The sequence below is a fragment of the Anopheles merus genome, chromosome 2L (genome assembly GCF_017562075.2).
Source record: "Anopheles merus strain MAF chromosome 2L, AmerM5.1, whole genome shotgun sequence".
In the NCBI taxonomy this organism is placed as follows: domain Eukaryota; kingdom Metazoa; phylum Arthropoda; class Insecta; order Diptera; family Culicidae; genus Anopheles; species Anopheles merus.
Window position 1 is genome coordinate 47,735,379 of NC_054083.1, and position 16,385 is coordinate 47,751,763.

General features: G+C 47.9%; 1 protein-coding gene across 9 annotated transcripts in view; it reads left to right on the forward strand.

Annotated features, from left to right (window-relative positions):
• The window catches only part of LOC121591577 (protein vein), a 110,195-nt gene that overhangs the window by 81,425 nt on the left and 12,385 nt on the right, over window positions 1-16,385 (forward strand). The window lies entirely within an intron of this gene.

Consider the following 16,385-nt stretch of genomic DNA (forward strand, 5'->3'; position numbering starts at 1 on the left):
ACAGGGATATGTTGAGGCTTTTCGTCATATTTCAAAAGATCTGCTGGAACTTTGCTGTAAAACAGCAGATCCCCGTGCTCCTTCGTGGATGACATTTTGTCTGTCTCGTAAGTCTATTTTGGTCGGCAATCATTCCACCCTTGCCCTCGGCGGCTTCTGCAGTTTGGCGCCAAGCTGACGCGGCAAGGGCGTGTTTCATGGGACGCTCCTCAAAGATAATCGATTTGTGCGTGACAAATTTTCCGGTCTGGTAACCGCGACCGGTACCGGTACCGCAACCCCCCGTACATGCATTGTCAAGCTGCAGTTTATGCAACGGATCGGGTTCTCTTCGGGCAAACCAAATCGTCGAGCAACGAACGATCTGCTGCTCTTTTGGCAAACAGTTCGTGCAAATCGTTGGCCAAGTGTGAGCATATTTTTTATTCCCCAATCACGAACGGCAGCACAGCGGAGACGGAATAGCTGCAGAGTGGCCAAATCTCGGCAATCTCGGATGCGCACGCATTGCACCACGCAATGAAATGCAACAAGATCGCAAGAGCGAGAGCATTAAAAGAAGAGTGTTTGTAAGAAAAAGAGAGAGGGAGAGAGGGAGGGAGAGAGAGAGAGAGAGAGAGAGAGAGAGAGCGAGTGAGAAACTTCGCAGAAACCGGTGGAATGATCGTGAAGATTGCACACTCCACCAACGTTACCATCGATGCAGTGCAGTGGTGCGATGAGCGCAAAGCGGGAGACAGAAGAACGCACTGCGACGTGGGAGCGAAGCAAAGTCCGAAAAGGTGGGAGGCGGTGGCAGACACGGGAGAAAAACAGTAAATCCTAACCGACCAAATGTGGAATATCAGGTGCATGTTGTCGTTTACCATATAATAAGTGCCCGTCTCCCGATGGCCGTGGGTAAGTTTGCCGCCTTGCGAGGCCCCCGGGCAGAGCGCATCTTAAGCAATGCAAGAAACTGATACACTGATGCAAGGGAGCGGGGATCTAGGGGTGGACCGGCCGGTTACCCGGATTGCCGAATATGGTCTTGGCTGGGGGGAGGGGAGAGATGACAGCTGCTGGTATTACTATTATTACTACTACTAGTAGTAGTAGTAGTAGTATTACTACTCGTATTAGTACTACTACTACTACTACTACTATTGCTGGCGTGGGGCATTGCTGACGCTACAGCTCGAGTGTTGATTTTGTTATGGTTCAGGCTGATTTGCTGATCAGTTTTTGGAGCTAGATCGATATGTTGCTAGGAATATCGGTGGAATTTAGTTGGGTTCTTGTGTTCCTTTTCTTCAAAAGGATTTTGCAGGATTTAAAATAGGTTAAAGCTAGCCTTAGAATAACCTCAACTATTCTCAAATATTTCGCCGCATGCAACACATTAAGATTACAAATTATAAACCTCAGATCACACTTTTTAATATGAATAATGTCCCACCGTTATAACTTTCCAATAGGAACAAATGAGCTGAAGATACTTTGAATCATGTGATACTATTGAATTCCAACTCGAATTACAAACAAAACCGTACAAATTTGTTGTTTGGAAGCGATTCTTCCAGGCAAAGTAATAGGTCTTAAACAACCGAACCGTAGTATATCTATTCTGCTTCGACTCCTCTAGGACTAGACTAATTCCAAACACTTTTCCATTCGGGCTCGGTTTGATCGTGTAGGCAGGAAGCGAACGGCCTGCGGTGCAAGCGCCAAAGCACGCACCACACTGGCAAGAGTAGGCTCCCAGGGTCCGTGGCAGTGGTGGTGATGGTGGGTTTCTGTTTTTGTTGCAGTCCCTTTTGTGCGGCCCTTTCGATCTGATGATGCCCACCACGCCAGCCGGTCACTACCACGATATGCCGAGCTCGGACGCACATGGGCCCGTTTTAGGGACGTGGACGTGGATCGTAACATTATAGATATCGACGTCTCGCTCTCTTTCTCTCTCTCTCTCTCTCTCTGTCTTGAAGGGAATCTGAATAGCGCCTTGGCTTCGCGCGCACGACTAACGGGGTCTTCTGGTGTCAACTTGATGCAGCCGGATTGCAGCCGCAGCCGTAAGGTCCATGGGAAACAATCCGTATGTCTCAGAGTGGCACGGAAGACCGTTTCGAGCCCGACCACGGGAGTCGGAGAGCATGGTTAAAGGGGCATAGTTTTTTCAACAAGTGTTACGTTTATTATGGACAACGTTCAGTTAGAAGTTCATCAATGCAAAAGTTAGTGTCGCCTCAGCTGTTGAAGTTTTCTCCCAACAATCAATCATAATCCCGAACTACATCTGTTTTGAGTACAGCAAAGCAGCCATTGTTTATTATGGCTGTGCGAAACATGGCAATAGTCAGGCGCTAACAATAATTTCCCCGAGCCGATTCCAATGCACCAGCACCAAATTGCCAAACAAACAGCGCTCGGACACGTTCCGACAGCCAAACGCTGAAGGCAATTAATTAAGCCATGGATGCTGATTCCAACGGTTTCGGGACGTAACCGCGACGTGTGCACGGGCAAACACAAACTTTGTGTAAAACGCGCGTTGCTGCTGCTGCTGCTGTCCACCCACGAAATCACCACCCCACGCAGACCCAGCACCGAGAGTGCCGGGTTGGAAAATGGTCGGAAAAGTAGCTCGTGGTAGTGCCGTCGAGTTTGCGTATGGCGAAAAAGTCACCGCCGCACGTCCCGCTCTCCTACGCTGACTAATTATAAAATCGCGTTTTCCTCGAGTCGAAATTTTTATTTTTGCTCCGTGCGTTTGTGCGTATGTGTGTACTGTCTGTCTGTGCAGGCGACGCGTTTGTTCTCGATCGTGTCGTTAGGATCGTTGGGTCGGAAAAGTGAAGAAAACCCCGCACGAAAGAGAGATGCGATGCCTTGAGATGTTGGGGTGGGATCGTGCGAGTGCGTGTGAGCTGCAACTGAGACACCGCCGAGAGGGAGGTGGAAAATTGAGTTTGAGAGCGCGAGAGCCACCACCCCGCTCCGAAGAGCGTGAATGCTGTGAGTGCCGTGAGCGCACAAATGCTCAGCAAATTCAGCGACTCTCTGCTCGTTTCCACTGGCACTTGAAGGAAAATCAACGATCGTGCAATTTTTCAATTTTTTTTTTTTTTGCACATAAACTCTCCAATTTCTTCTCGGATTTTCTTTGCGACCACTCACGCCAATCGACTGGTAGGCACAGTTTGACACAGCAATTCCCAATCTTCGCCTCTGCTTCCCCACAACGTGACACCTTCTTGCACAAGCGCTGCATCGCTGTCATCAGCGGCTTATGAAGATCTATACGCTGGTGACTTTTTCGCGTCCACTGAACTTCTGCCCGATCCCTGTTCTGTTTTGTTTGTGTCTGCGTTCGTTCACCGTTGCAATAGGCAGGGTGGGAAAGTCAGGGAGCGCGGATGAAATTAAGATCGAGTTTATGGGCGATGACAAACTGGCTGGCGAGCAATCTTCGAATGCTGCAAACGCGACAATCTAAGACGACGATTCAACGGACTCGATCACTGTTTGGTGTTTCTTTCTCGACCGCCTGACTTGTGATTAAACAAAACTCAACAGTCACACCAATTGACGAATCAGTGAATCAAACATATTATTCGTAAATATAATAAAAAATGACAAACCACAGCAACGATCGCTTTTGCTCGATTCGATCGTCCGAACTTATGGAACCACGTTTAGTCGCTGCTTTGTTTATTTTGTTTACCCGCGACTTAGTTGCAAGCCAGTTTGGGGACGAATATTTGGGCGACGTTATGATTTACGCGGTAGGAAATGCGGGAATGTTTTAGTGGCCCTGTTCTTTTATTTCTATTTGCTTCGTTGCAGTGCAGCATTAGCATGGCGTGTTTGTTTGGGCGCAGACACCGCGGGACAGCGAATGCGAAATGTTTGCTTACTCAAAGAAGCTGTGATAATAAATTCCAAATTGACGTGCTGAATCTAAATATATGCTGTACAGCTGAGCCTGCCATGTGGTTCTGGCTGTGGATCAGGGTTTGGGATTGAAGCATTTTCCCAAGACATTAAGCGTCGGGAGAAACTTTGGAGCATTCAAACTTGTTGTCTTATTAGGCATAGAAGTGACAATTGTTCTTGGCACATCTTAAAGTATTAAAAACTACTTCGTCAATTCTAGAGATGATGTATAGCCCAAAGCTTAATGACTCTTTTCCCAATATTTATGTTTATACTGCCATAAAACCCAAGCATAATATATCTTCGGACGTCTTCCATAATTCCAGTACCTACAGCACGACATTCCACAGAATCGACCAATGCAGCAATTTCCGATAACTTCAGACCTACCCAAAAGATGCCCTTTTGCAGTGTTATAGCAGAAGATAAAAAAGCGCACCACCCTTGACGTCATCGCCCTTGCCAACAGACCGAAAACCAACGGCGTATGCATCCCATCTGGAACGTATTCGTTAGCGCACACACACACTGGGCTGGGTGGGGGCACAGCGTCGGCGTACGCGCTTTGTGGTGTGGTTGGTTTTGGTGCTCGGTTGCTTGGACGGACTGAATCTAAGAACACCTATCAATCGTGTACGCACGCCAATCGAGAGCGCCGGAAGCAAACTCGGCCGGAATCCAGCAGCAGGTCCTGCTTTACGGGACTGCTCACCCGACTGGAGATGCACTTCACTCAGCGCTTGGCCGGCGGTCAAGAACGAGTCCTGTGAGAGAGAGAGGGGGAGGGGAGCGGAGGGGGAGGTGGTGTAGGTTGCTGACCATGCTGGCCGCGCGCCTTTGCGGCTAGTTTGTTTATTTTCCCAGCGCTTGGTTTTTCTCTTTGCCGTGGCGGCATCCGCTTAGCAATCGCCAAGAGTGTCGATTAATAGATCGTTTTCTTCTCCCCAAAAAAACAGATATTCAAAAATACACCAACAACGCTCGGTTTGGTAATCAATGTGCCGGCTTTGGAACGGCCGGCCGCATATGCCCTGGACCACCTGTGGGGTGCTTCTACCCATGGGGCTTCCGTTTTTTCAAGGTGGAAAACCCGTACCTCAGGTGCGACGGACTCGAGTGTTTATCTTGTGGTCAATGCATTTGTTTACAAGCAAAAATAAGCCGATACGATTCCTTCCATGGCAGTGTGGGAAGTGCAGTTTCATCAGAAGTACGGTACTGAGCGGAACGGTTTTTTTATTAGCTAGACTTTTTCCAGGCGAGAAGAATTTGCATTTTAATAAAAGAAGAACAAAAAAAAGGAAATATCAGATTCACACTTTCTATCCTTAACGCAAGTCGTCCGCAATTCAAGTCAAGGTTTGAAGGAAAACCCCAAAAAAAAACCCTTGAAAATGTTTCCCACACACCGTTTTGGGAACAAACCGTACTCCCCTTATTTGAAGGTCTGCAGAACGAAGCACACAAACGCTTTCCTTTTTAAAATCAACTACGATGCTTTGTTTTAGTTAAAATTCACAAAAATAATACACACACACCTCTAGTCAACTGCAAGGGAATGGTGTCTGTTATATTATGACCTACTTTTTTGCTGCTATTTTAGTTTTTAGTGTTTCTGTGGTCCGAAGCCGAAAAAGCTACACGTTAAAGTATCCATTTTTCTACTATAAATAAACGTTTTTTGTTTTATTTTAAGTAAAAAGTAGTTTTCAAAACACGAATGCTACAAACATGGAACTGTTTTTTTTTGTATCATATTAATATCTTGAATACTTTACGCTACCGTTGCCACAAACATAGAAACACAGCGAACCTTCTATTTCATTTGGAACAACCCCTTCACACGACGATGCCTGAGTGTCCCTGTAGAAATCTGTACAACTTTAAATAAACATATGCGATGTTTCCATCGTGTTAATCTGTGATCTGCACACGACTTCAAGGTTTCTAATATCTGCTTATGTATGTTTCAATACTGACTCTACTATCTCTGTCAAACTTTTACGTTTTTTCGACTCTCTTCTGTGAAAAGCTCTCCAATACGACCAATCCAATCGTCCGGCAGATTACACGAAGTTGACTTTCGATAGTTCCTTCTTTACACATGACGCTTCACATAACTGTCTATCATTATGAACAGAGTTAGCAACATAGTCGTATTTCTAGTAACTCGATCTGTCCGTCGCGGAATCATCACCGGTACGGAAATTTAGTACATTTTACCTATTTTTTCAACCAGTTCGGGCTATGGGTAAATTCTGTGCTGGTGTCTTTCCATTACACCTATAATTGCTACAGACATCAGACGCGCACCAACCTCAACCGTTGGCGTTGGCTCCCCACCACAAGACACGACCCATCATTGCACCGGTACGGCTTGGCGAGCCGAAATGGCACATCCCCAAAATCGTGAAGTGAACTGTGAGGCCGATTCCGCACACTCCCTTCCCATTCAAAACATTAGCAAACCATCAGCTAATCGACCGACGGCTAGACAGCCGTGTCCAAACAAACACTCGCCCAATCGTTTGGAAGATTAAAGCCAGAGGTGGCGGAAGCTTTGATTGCCGCGTTACCGAAGGTGTTTAGTCTTGTACTCGTCTAGTCTGCAGCTCTCTAGCGTGTGTGCGGCCACCGTGCTTTACATTCGCCCTTGCCCGTTCCGTTCCGCTCAACCCGTTTGCCCGTTTGGTGCGGATTCACCCCTCGCCTGGACTCGCTGAGGCTGTTTTGCTGCGCAACCGTTTAGTGGAGATTGAAATTTGCAGATGGCACGCGCACCCTGTCACGTCTCAACTGAAATACACTCGTTTAGGTAAGGGAGACACAGGTTGTAGGTGTAGCGGATCATTTTTGATCTGTTTTATTTGCATTTTATCATCGAGATATTAGGAAGATTGCCAAATTGGAAATTCAAGCAATTCTCCATCAGCAGCATAAGCTTCCGGAGTTTCTCTCATTAGCTTCATTTTTTATTCACGAAATATAAATTGTCGAAATTGTCTGGCTCGCGTCAGTCCTAGTAACCAATGACAGATCATTCAAGTTACCATAGATATTGTTGAAGTATACAATTGATATACAGTAAAGTGTCTCTAAGGTGTCTCCCGTTCTGCTCAAGGAGACCTAAAGCTTAGAGAGATGTTCAGCTTAGGGAAACTAAATCATCTTGTTGCTATGGAGCATTCAATCCATCAATTTTTGTAATTATTTTTTTTATCGCTAAATGAAATAATGTTGTGTACTGTGAGAATTTAGGTAGCTAAATGGCATATGTAACTTTAGAAGTAAATATAGTAGCACTCTCAACATGTTCATCCTAAAGAAACAACTCATCTTGAGGAGACTACATCTCTGCTTAACGAATTCTTGCCATCAACACAAATGGCCAGAACCTTCATCAAATCATCCAGTTCTCAAACTCCCCCAGTGCCGTCAGCAACGATCGCTCCAGCAACCCAATCTACCCAATTCGGTCGGAATCAATTTGACCAGTTCACGAGATCAACCCGCACCACGAACAGGTGGTGGCCGCCGATCACGTCCATATACTCGTTTTGTCCCACAGTTTAACTTCCATTACCAAAAAAAAACGTACACACACACACACATACTCACAGATACACGCTTGACAGCGCACCGATCAGCGCAACAATTGCGCGTGGGAGCGCAGGAACAATGCAACCCCACGAGGGAAAAAGCGCGTTTTGGCTCCAATCTCAAAAGCAGACCTCCCCCCCCCCCCCCCCCCCCCCGCCTGAACAATGTGTCTCTCGTACACTTGTCGGCCACCCTCCGAAAAAAAAGAAGAAGAAAGAAGAAGACCCGCTGACAAACCACCATTTACCATTCGTTTCACTTGCGGTCAGCAGCCGTGCGGTGCCGCGTGTGTGTTTGATCCACCTCGATCTGCTCCTCGTTCGTGCGGCTGTCATGTGTAATAGAGCGGTGGAGGTGGACGTTGGGAAGTGCTTAGAGGGTTCTCCAATTCTCTCTCTTTTTTTCTGTTGTTGGCCAAAACCCCGAACCTATCTACCTCCCACAATCTAGTTAGGGCAGGGTGGAAAAGGTGGAAAGCAGACAAGCAACAACAGTGGCGCAGTAGTTGGCAAAATTTGACCACCTCTGATTGTCTGTCTCTCTTTTCCTACCTCTCTTTTCCTACCTCTCTCTCTCTCTCTCGATCTCTCCCTCTCTTTATCTCATCTCTTCTTCCCAGTGGAGCAACTGGAACCGTCCAGTGAGTTTCGCGGAGCATGTTTCGGAAATTCGACGGAAGGTATAATTAATTTGCCGCTGATGTTAATATTGTCCGATAATTCGCTGCACGGTACGCGGGACACGAGGTGCCCGCGTGCTGCTGCCCAGACCCCCACTTCCCCGAAACACCCAATCGGCTACGGCCATTTACGTTTGTAATTCGCAATGTTTCGTGTGTGTATGTGTGTTTGATTTTTTGCCACACAGGTGGAAATGTGAAGCCGCTTCTCTGGTTCGTTGCCTTCGCCAGCCACGGTGCGCCAGACACGCTGGAACCGGGCACTCTGCATCGCGGACCGCACACCGGAAGTCGCGAAAAGACGACCGGTTTTTCGTTTTGTGTGATCGTGTTCCGCTATGTTGCGCCCTCCCGCACAGCCGCCTCCCCTCCCCATCTCCTTCCTTCTTCTAAGCTTACGATCTTGTGGGAGTTCTTGGGCCGGTTCCCGCGCGGTCCCATTTGCCAATGCGATTGCGTGCGATCTTGCGCGGTGTACTGCTGTGGCAATTTTGCGTGTTTTTTTCTGTATTTCCTCTCACACACACACACACACACACACATTTATGCGGCATGGAGGTAAACCCCAGTCCTATCCTGCATGCGGAACAACAGCAGCGGAACGGGAGCTCATCTCATCGCTGATCCACCACCACCAATACCCCCCAGGCAGGCAAAAAGGCCGCGGCAACTGGCCCGTCATTAATGTTGCCAGCGGCGGATGCTCCCGTGTGGCAAAAATTGCAAAATTGTTACCGTTGTGCCAAGCCTACTCTACTGACGCTGGACCGGAAGTGGTCACGTAAACGTGCAGCTTTCGAGCTAGCTAGCCCTGCCGGCCTGCCGCTAATCACCATGACGGGTGACTACACGGACAAAGGGTTTTGGGCAGCGAATTTGGCCGAAAAACTAGAATACTGTAGCGTTTGGTGGACTGTGGCGCTTCCGTTGTTGCTACTTCCTCTGTCGCAAAAAATATTTTTCGCAAAGCTTCTCATTACGCTTACCATTCTTGGGAAGGTGGAGCGTTCGATGATATCTGTTGTTAACGTTGCAAAAAAAAAACAACAACTAGTAACGGAATTTTATTTGTAGAAACATTTTAAACAGTTGGATGACTCGATTTTTGTGGATAATGATGGAAATTAAATGCATAAATGATGGTAATATTCCTTTGCAATTTGCTGTCAAACAAATACAATCCGAAAAGGGCATGATCGAAGCGCACTTCAATATGTAATTTTTAGAAAATTGCTTGAGTGTTGTCACATTTTTTGGTGAACTTAACTAACTGGAAGTAATTCTACACATCTTGTCTGCCTTTTTTATATTATAATAAATCTGCTACCTAATGTACAAACTTTACATGATGGTTGATTGGCAAAAATGACACACCGCATGGGCGCACTACCAAACTACAAAAGCATCCATCAACTTCAGGTTGCTGTCTTCCACCGTTTTGCTGCACCCGTCCCTGTGCTCCCTTTTCCAATGCTAATCTTCTTTTCGATTCCTTTTTTTTTTTTTTGTTTCTGTTGCAAACCCATCATTCCCTTTTTCCTTTGTTTCCGCCGTTTTGTCAAAATCCGCAACATTGCGATTTTTGTGCTGCTGCTACTGCTGTGTGTGTGGTGTTGCTTGAATGTTTCCAAAAGCGAAGAAACACATCAAGATCAAAGCAGGGAGCTGTCGCGGTGCTTTGCGGTGCTGCTTTGCGGTGCTGCCCTGTACGGAGTGGTTGCCTTCCTTCCGTGTGGACATGGGAGCAACCGCCACCACTGTTTGCCATTGTTTTCACACTTGAGTCGGTTTTCGCGAGTGCGCCCAGCACCCGCAGTTGGCAGTTGCAGCTTTCCCACTCGATCACACCGTCATGAGCGCTGTGGCCCGGGAGCAACAATCCACTAAATGACACAAAAAAGGTCAAGATGGCCCAAGCCGTAACGCCAACCGTGACGACCGTAGTGCACTCGGTTCCAAAATCTGAACACTTTTAGCCAGCACATAATGAAGCGTAATTGAATGCGCAAACAGAAGGAGAGAGAGAGAGAGATATGGAGAGAGAAGAATACAACAGAACACTCGTGAAGCTCGTTTAAATTCGCCAAAAAGCCGGTAGGATAAATTATCCCTTCATCAGTCTGTCGAGCTTTGTTTTGCTATTTGGCAAACCGTTTCCCCCCTTTTTTTTGCACTGTCCTCCTATGTAGTTCTTACTTTTATTTGGTTCAAATTGAGCTTGCTTCCTCCTTCGGGCTTTAGCAGCGCAAAAATGCGCCAACGTTTCCTATTTCGTGTTTTATTTAACCATCGTTGGCGCACGTTTGCAATCGTCCCACCATTCTTACGTTTTATGACATTTTTTTTTTGGTGAGCAATAAGACCTCGCAAAGTTAAATCCCAATTTATGGATATCGAACCAAAACCAACAAAACCGCACGCTCTACTCCCCGAATTGAACGCGTTTTTAGTTGACGTTTGCAGAAATAAAGCTGCCTGGCTGCTGGTTTTTTGGCCCCACTTCCTACTCTTACCGGAAGTCGCACGATAAAAGAGAACGTACGAGAGAGCGAGAGAGAGAGAAAAAAACCGCATCGATATGTCACTTTGGCGCTGCGCTCTACTGGGTTTCGGTGTGAAGGGGTCGCAATTATGTCGCAAGCAAGTGTGCGTATGACAAATGGAAATTGATCCCACTGCAGACAAAACTTCTTACCGCCCTTCTTGTTGTTCGGCGGGCAAGTGCCTCGGTTGCACACACTTTTTAACCGATCGCGTTTGTCTGGACGGTGCTATTTTAAAATGTAAGTTTTTTTTTTGGTTGTTGGCGCAACTTTATTTCGTCTGCAAAGCACAACATACGACGAAAGGGAGCGGGTGGTGGTCGAAGCTGTGTTTGGCACCCGAACTAGTTCGGCAAGGTTATCGTGCCCATGAATCAATCTGACCAGGGAGCTGAGGGGGCTAAGCAGAGGGGCAATGTAGAGCGAAGAAAAAGTTGCTGAACTGTCGTTTGTGCTTTTTTCCGCACCCCCCCCCCCCCCCTTTGGGTCGAAAACTGAATGAAAAGTGTCGCGTCAATTGAATTGATTTACGTTCGGTCGATCGTACGCACGGTGGCGGCGATCGATGGTAGAACGTTTTTGTGGATACAAATTGGCAGTTGCTGTTTTTTTTTTGCATCAGGCAAGAAATTTCCAGCACATTTCTGTCGGTATTAAATTACAGCCTTAACTGGCTGGGGGAAAATCCTTTATGCAGAAAAAAAAACATTCCCACCTAGGTGTCGGAACTAATGAATGGTTCAATAAGATATTCACAACATTAAAAAAAAACAACTCTAATCAAATAGAACAGCAAGAAGGATCATAAAAAATATCTATTACATCTACGGAACTGATCCAGCTCCAACTGTACTCAATTAAACAGTCACCTCTCTCAAGACATGCCGTGGTATCGTGCTATACGATCGGCAATATGCACCGGAGGACACGAGTTCGAGCCTTTTAAGGGTAAATTTAAAAGGAATGTAAAATTTTGTTGTGGTAAATACGATAAAACCTTATTCCAACAGCTTTTAAAAGCGTTGTAGAGTAGATGCTTCTTCCATCAGAAAATTAAAACCATATTATACACAGCCCATGCCCAACCTCCTGGCGGCGCATAATTGACACCTTACAACTTATGCCGCCGTACCGCCGTACAGCTCCTCCATAGCATAGCAGCACTTCTCCTTGCTTTGAGGCAGTTCTTCTTCCACCATATTTCACCTACTGTTCTGCATCATATACATAGTTTTTTTGCCACAAATTGTATGGCGGTAGCGTTGCATAATTAAACACACATACACATACAAGCCAAACCCGCCTGCACAACTCATCAGCGTCACACGAAACGGCCTCCTCCCGCGCGGCTGGAGCACGCTCTCATAATCCATCCGGGGACGATGGATGGATGGACCCACGAAATCAAAACCTCGCCCCATCCTCCCTTCCTTTCGCTTCAATTTGCTCGATCGTTTTTTGCCCTTTTTTTTGCAAATCTGGCAAAAATCTGACCATGCGCTCGCGCGCGCGCGCGCCTATGTGTGTTGCACATTCCACGCGCAATCTTGCGCATGAATTCAACCGATTGAACCGATGCGGCGGGCCCGCGGCAGCAGAAACGCACGCAAAGGAGTGCTGGTGTGCGGTTACATTTAATTACTTATGCAGAAGCACCCCCGCCTCTCTCTATCTCTCTCTTTCTCTCTCGCTCTCGTTCGCACCACAGCCAGTGCCTTCTTGACCGGCGCGAAACACTTTGATGAAGGCCCGGTGTTGCTGATCCGAAATGGTGATGACGGCAGAGAGCATCTGCATCTCGTGCGTGATCGTGTGGATCGCCCGCTTGCGCAAAAATACTCAACACTGCCTGTGCGTATGTGTGTGTGTGTGTGTGTGTTTGCCGTTTTGCTGCCGTTTTTGATCATGTGCGCGACCGTTTGCAATCCCCCCGGGTGTGATGTGCGAAACAAGATTGCACCGAATCGAATTACCAGACGCTTGCACACGCATGCGGTGGGCTGGCGTGAATCAATCTCGGGCATTGTCTTGCGCCTGCCCGTCTGCGGAAGGTCACAATCGGTGCACAATCTAGCGGCAGCAGAACCTTCTCCCGCGGCACTATAGAACGGTGGGGGAGAAGGAGCTCCCCCTTCCCTACCCACTATTACCCTCACTCCAAATGGACAGTTTGTCAATCTGCCAATTTGTCACTAATTGCGCGCAACCAGCGGGACAGCCGGGGGCGAGCGAGCGCGCGACCACGCGTACGCAATTTTTACCAATAACTGCGCCATTTTTTTTTTTTTTGTACGCAAAAACGCACACTTGGTGCTCTTAATTTTTATGCTTTCAGGCCAACTTTTCCGCGTAGGTGCGTAGGTTTCATTGAGAGAATTGTTCGTTGCGTGAAAAGTTCGGATGCCGCCGCGTGAGATGACGCACGTTGCATAAGCGAAAGACCGTTTTGCCTGCCAACGTCAAACCTGGCGTCCATCGGGCGTCACGTGAACGTCGGCAACGAAAGGTTACCGCCATCCGCTTTCGCCAACGGGCGGCAGGACTCAAGCGCGTCTCGAAGCGGTGTGGCCACCACACCGGCCACTTCGGTCGGCTGCTCGGCGCTACAATCGCGTTGATTGGTGCTTTATTGCCGCGTGCGAGTCAATATTTGTTCTAACAACAGTGCCCATTTAGTGGGAAGTGGGGTTGTTGGCGCGCCCTAACCGTCCTCAAGGACCGACGAGAAGCTAGTTTTGTGTCTTGCTGCTGGGAGCAGATATAAAGTCATCACGTGCGTACAACACGCCGAGTGCTGTTGTTGGCCAAACCGTGTGCCCCGGTACTACTAGACCGATGCTCTACACGCCACGGCGGGCCGGTCGGTAGAGTTTAAATTTCTGTCCATTTTCCTCTGCGCGAGCTGCGCGTTGATGGACCGATCTTTAACTGAAACTGTCGTCTAGCCGACCGTTCCCTTTTCAGCTTTATTCCTCCCTCGGATCTGTCTAGGTGGGAAAACAGACCCCAACCCAGCACCAGAGGGAGCCGCACAAACGAAGCACACACACGCACACACCAGAGAACCTCGCAGACGCACTTTTGGTTCATAAATCACAAAAATAGACAGCCATCCATCTCCAACGTTCCATCCGGCTAGAGCCGCTCCCGCGGAAGGGAGATTAGGGGAAAAGAGAGGTTTGTCTGAAGGTATACCAGCGGCACCATACACACACACTCTCACACACCCGCAATTTTCCCTGCCATTTTGTTGGTCTTGTTGTGCTGCTGTGGTGTGCTGTCGTCCCTCGCTGCAGACACACGGATGCCGCGCCAAATGGTGCATAATTGGTTTTATTTTTGTTCTTAAAAAGACCAAATACCCCTCAAACCCCCGAGGGAGCACCGCCGCCGAGTTGCCTTTCCAAACACCGGGCACAGTGTGAACCAAAGCCCCGCATGATCGTTGCCGGGGTTTTGGACGGGAAAGCCTGATCGATGGCGAGTCCGCACAACGTAAGCGTTGCCGAAAGCAGGAAGAGGAAGAAGGTTAAGGAACTCGCACACGCTACACAGACCGGTTGCCCGGAAAAGCCGCCCTCAAGTGATGCAATTTATGCATTACTTCCAACAGCTCGGCGCTCCCGACTGGCTAACCGAAGGTGTCGCCGCCGGTGTCTGGCGGCCCAGTGGTGTCGTTTGCTTGATGGAAAACCTTCGATCATTGGCTGGGGTGAACCGAAATAGATTTCTCTGATCTCTTGGGTCGCCCCCTGCGCTGTTCCGTAGCGCTTATCCGTAGCACGATGAGATGAATGGCTACGGCACATCGCCTTGAACTGCTGCCAAAGTGGGATTCTGCGGCAGTCGCGCGAATGTCGCCAATTTAGTCGAACGTACACACACACACATACAAACGCACTCTATTATTGTCTGGAAGATGGGCGACGGTGGCCGACACTGGGGACACTATTGGACGTAATTCGTCCCCAGTGCCAATGACATATCCCACACAAGCAAAGTACGCCAAATTCATTCATCGTTTAACCTGTACGTGACAGTGCTTACAGGGTTTTCCAGGGGTTCTCACAGTTGTGGGACACTTTCTTAACTCTTTCTTTTAGGAAGTGAGCTTCATATGATGGAAATTGGACTGGCACCCTTTTTAGACAGGCTGTTTTTGGAAATTCCTATTGGATTAATCCAACAAGGGTGCTATACTGTCCAAATCTCATTACATTAAGTTCATTTCACGGAATAAAAAGTCAATAAAGTGTCCCACAACTATGAGAACACCTGGAAAACCCTGTATAGATCTAGTACGTAGCGTTGGCGATTAATCCTGACGGAAATGTTAACTTCCCCTGGGACAGAGAACGTTTAGAGACAGAGCACGGTAAGCGTCTTGGCAGCGAAAAGTGTGCAGTCTCTAAAGCCCAGAGACCGGGAACGCGGCGAGCTGAGCGGATGCTGTATTTCGACATCGGAACAAGATTGTGGCGTACATTTCGTTGTTGTTCTCAGTTGGTGATGGTTGTTAAAGCACCTTCCTTCCACTGCTTCCCCCTTCCACTACTAACGGAGCAGCGTACGAGGGATGGGTGGCATCAGATCAGTATGGCTTTCAATCATTACACCGGGTACGAGTACGGAGCGACACCGGGTGGCAAGATGAAATCGATATCCGTCCCATACAAAATGCATTCTACACACACACACACACACACAAACACACAAGGTGCTGGTTGTCGGTCTTTTTTGTTGTCATATATGTGTCTTCCCCTTCTTCCCTGGCACAGTGCAGTGGTGGCGCTAGAGGAATGGTTCCTCTTTGCTTTCACGCTTGTTTTGCCGGGCAACAAATAGGCTAAACGAGACCGGGGGAAAAAAAACAAGCGTGAAGCATTAAAACGCGTGAACGCGAACGCAAAAGATGGGACCCACCTGTCCTGTGCCTCGTGTGTTTGTGGGTTCTATTTTAAGTTGCTTGAGGTGTGCAGTTGGCAGAGTTCTGGGATCGCAAAGCGATCAGTGGCGTAGATAGGCGCGCGTGCAACATTGTAACGGCGTTCCGCTCAAAGAAGATGGGGGAATGCAAATGGAGCTGCATTTTGAATGATTGCAACCGTATGCCGCACATTCCGCCTGGTGCCCCCGGGTGCGATAATGCGCCCTGTCCATGCTTTCGCGCGATCCAATCACAGCAAGCGGCAGCATTACATACTTTTAGGCGTTTTGTTAATAGCATGTGCTGTGTGTCTCTTCTTGTTAATAGATGAGGTAGAGGAAATAGCTTAACACTAGTACACTCGTGACGATATCGATCTAAAATGACTCAACCAATGATTCATTCTATTCAATGCTGGGTTTAAATTTGCCCAAAAAGCGTGTAAAAAATAAATACCTTGCTCGCCAAATATGCCATTTCGGTTCGTCACTTGTCACTAGCGCTCTGTTCGCTCTTCTTCATCGCATACACTCTTATCCTCTCCACCCCACTCCACACTACCCCACAGCGGGATCACCGCCAAGTGCTTTGAGCCGGCTGCCGACACATCCCACACATAGAACTGGATGGATGGATGGACGGAGCCGGCTAGCGAAGGTTTTTAATGCAGCGCGCATCCGAATTCGAGCGAAAGTATGACCACTGTCCGCATCCCTTT